Source organism: Poecilia latipinna, unplaced genomic scaffold (genome assembly GCF_001443285.1).
Source record: "Poecilia latipinna isolate Pla-1442-1.1 unplaced genomic scaffold, P_latipinna-1.0 Scaffold802, whole genome shotgun sequence".
NCBI classification, from domain to species: domain Eukaryota; kingdom Metazoa; phylum Chordata; class Actinopteri; order Cyprinodontiformes; family Poeciliidae; genus Poecilia; species Poecilia latipinna.
Window position 1 is genome coordinate 11,520 of NW_015113418.1, and position 4,003 is coordinate 15,522.

Below are 4,003 nucleotides of genomic sequence, written 5' to 3' on the forward strand. Positions count from 1 at the left end.
TTAGCTTACACATTTGAAGTTGTTGTCCAACCGGAGCAGCATATTAAGGACTTAATCCTCATTATAGTCCGTCAAAGTTGTTTTTCTTCCCACTTGCGCGTATCAGGACGCAGAATTTGTTGAGTATCAGTGACGTTCAGTTCAGATGAATGGGGCCTGGACGTTGGGTCACATTTGAATCGGATACGTATCGGATATGGGTCGCATTCGAAAAAAATCCGACTTGTGCTGTTCAGACTGTTATGAAAAGATCAGACACAGGTCGCATTACGCCAAAAAAAAAAAAAAATTGGAATTGGGTCACTTTAGGCTGCAGTGTGAACGCACCCTAAGTTTATTCCATTTGGCGTCGCTCTTGTTCTACGTTTCATAGAAGTCTTTAGCCAGCTAGCAAGAATGGAGAACGTCTCGACGCGTGAAGTCATTACCGCTTTTACTTGTCACAACAGCGCGGCGGATGATGAGCAGCCCGGTAGTAGTCTCCTTTCTCTGCGTTTGATCGTGGCATTTGTTAATGGTAGAAAGTACTGGAATGGCGACTGCAGGGAAGGGCAACTGGTACCGGACTGTTCCATCATTCGCCGCACTATTGTTACAAGCGTAGTGTGCATGAAGTCAGTGTAGCTTAGCCGAGCACCAAATGTCAGCCATGCTGAGGAACGGCGGGCAGGACTTCCGGGAGGTCCGCTCACCCTGTGAGCCGCTAATAATATTAGTATATTATACTTTCATATCACGGTGGGGGCCACGAGACATCGTCCTGCGGGCCGCAATTTGCCCGTAGGCTGCGAGAATGAGACCTCTGGCTTAAAGCATTACAAAACAGAGGCCCATTATGTATAACATTTTATATAATCCTTAACTGTCTAGTCTATTAATGTATGGGGGGATACATTTTAATTTCTGAGCCTGCCAATATTTGCATCCCCTGTCTATTGTCCTGTTGATATGAAACTTATAGCAATAGCTCAGAGAATAAGTGTCATTATGTAGAAAAGGTGAAATCCCTCTTAACTCTTCATTTCTTCAAGTTAGCAGGGAGATACATTTTTTTGGCATAGCAAATTTTTAGCTTGATAATATATGCAGGCCCTATATATTTTCCCAAAAATATTATCCTATTGATATAAAACTCATACATGCAGTTCACAGAACAAATGTGAATTGTTCTGTGAACAGGTTATTTCACTCTTAACTCTTTATTTCTCCATGTTAGCAGGGGGATGCATTTTTTTGGCATAGCAAATTATTAGCTTGACAATATATCCAGGCCCTATATATTTTCCCCAAATATTATCGTTCGCTTCCAGCCGGTAAATATCTCACAATGCAACTGTCCATTAAAAATTTACAGTACAGCTGTAAATTTCCACACATGAGCCAGCGGTCCATTCACGTCCCATATACTTTCCATATGCATTTCAGATCACAGTAAAGAGCTGTATTCTCAAAACCCAGCCACCTTAATACCTTACTGTATTTTCATGCTGTAGTTTTTACAGACATTTGTTACAATGTAGAAAAAGAAAAACTTCCCATCAACAGAACCTGGCTTTGTTCATCTGCTTCGACCAACTGGAGAACAGAGCATAAACATAAAAAGAAACAGCAAAACTGATGTAGGAGAACTTTTGTAAAGAAGAGTAAAAGGTTACTAGTAGGAGAAGGACAATGTTTAGTTGTTGGCAGCATTATGTCAGGCTATGCCCTTTTCCAAAAAGACATTAGAGTTAAACACAACACAAATCAACTTTACCTGGTTAAATAAAGAGAAAAAAAAAATTGTAGCTTGACATCAGTCACCAATTATGAAACAAGCAATATACATTAAATTTTGTCAAATGCCATCATCAAAATCATCAAGCAAAAACACATCAAATATGTTGATCTATGTAATACTTACTAATCAAAGACAACTCTAAACAGCTGGGTTTTTAGTCTAATTTTAACGGAACTCAGTGTTTCAGCTGTTTTGCAATTTTCTGGAAGTTTGTTCCAGATTTGTGGTGCCTAGAAGCTGAATGCTGCTTCTTCATGTTTGGTTCTTTTAAAAATTTTAATTAATTGATAGAAAACCGAATCCAGTTTTTTTCTTAGTGCAACTTCTGACAGTGGGAAGAGATTGCTAATTTCTCATAGTCAGGGCAGAAGGAGCTGGCTGTAACTCTTCTGCTAGTCAATAAGTTATGGTAAATCTGAAATTTGGTTTGATGATCATCATGTGAGAGAATGCAGACTCACACTAAAAGACTGAGCCAAAGAGCATTGTCAAGTTAAAAGCACATCTACTGATGTTTGACTATCTCACTTCCAACATCAGTTTCCAGAGATGTCGTCTCACACCAGATGTTGCACTAGAACAATTCCAGTAGTCAGGGAGGAGTTAATGATTGCAATTATAAAAGGAAGGAGAGATGAGAAGCATAATTTAACCAGAGCTGTGGGGCTAGAATCAAGCACAAATGGAGAGTTTAGATTCACTAATGAGGTCTGAAATTTCTGAAACATTTGGGAGTTTCGAAATGGAAAGTAGCTCACCAAAGGAAAATGTCACAGGAGTTGACAGAGACTGAGAGGTGAATTTTGTGGATTTTCTTACTGAAGAGTAGCATTATGGAATTACAAGTATCAGTTGAGCACATATGTAGAGATATCTGTACTTCACTGATGTATTGAGATTGAGTCATTGCGTATGACGTCATCAAAGCCAGAGCCAAAGCCAGGATAGGTCTGCGAGGTGTGGACGGGTCTCCTGAATATGAAATAGAGGTTAAAATGCTGAACACTCCACCACCAGTCATTTGTCGTGAACATTTATCTCCCGACAGGGAACGCTGAGACTTCAGGAGAGAAGGACGATGGTATTCAGAGCCAAGCTTGCTGAATTAAGAGCATGGTGTGAAAATGACAGGTAAAGGACCTGCGGTGACATTCTGAAACTAATTAGGATGGGGTGGTAAACGGACAACAGCTGAGATGAGCTATATTAGGCGATAAATTTAATTGTTGATTTTTTTGCCCATCATTCATTGAAGAGAGGAGATTTTATATTTATGTAGCACGTTTCTGACAACGAGGTAAATCGAAATGCTAGAGAAAGGCTAAAGTAAAGTCCTAAACTAGACATTGTTTCCCCCCAAAAGACCGTGGATCCTTAAATTATAGGGGATAAAGAAAGATGCCGCTAAAGAGCCAGGGAGCTTATCGAACCGTGTGAAGGCTAGAACTCTAACGGAAGGTTCCGAGCTGCACAAAATTTTGTTAAGGTGCTGCATGCGAAGGTGAGGGACCTTCGCATGCCGAAGGTCCCTCACCTTCATTATCTCTCTCGTTGAGAGATAACGATGATTGGAAGTCAGAATGACCTGCTGGAAAACCAGAGTTAATGATGGCTGCCAGATGAAGTGACGAAGAAGACCTGGTACGTGCGAGAAGAATGCGTTGCCCTTGTGAGTGAGAGCAACCACGGCTGGAGCCTGCAGGCTGATCGACCCTTATTAGGCGCGGCTGGTTAATGGTTTTCTGGGTTTGACTCATTTGCTCAAAAAGTGGGCATGCAGCTCATCCAAAGCATAGGGACGCTGCACCAGAGGGGGCGTCAAAACCCCGTCTGGAAGGGGCGGCGCGCCGATAATGTTTTCGCATACAGTTGAGCGCCCTTACGCTCCTTCACCTCGCGCCCATGACGGAGTAAATGCAGCGAGTTTGCACCCCAACACGTACCTTCGTGGTGGGGTAGGTGGAGGGTACAGCAAGCGTAGGTTGTGTACGCGTCCACCTGAGAAATGTAGCGTGTGTACTCCTTCACCTTCACGTACCTTCCTGCGGGTGGGGCGCCGATTTATGCATTCGCATACACCTGAATAATATGTAGTTGCGACCCTGGTTCGACTGATGACGGGGGCCTCATTAATGCGTACTCCTGCGTGTACACCCCTTTAGTACAAGGCGGAACCAACAGATTGCGGGGAAAGGAGGAACGGACATTGTCGGGGCTAGCCGC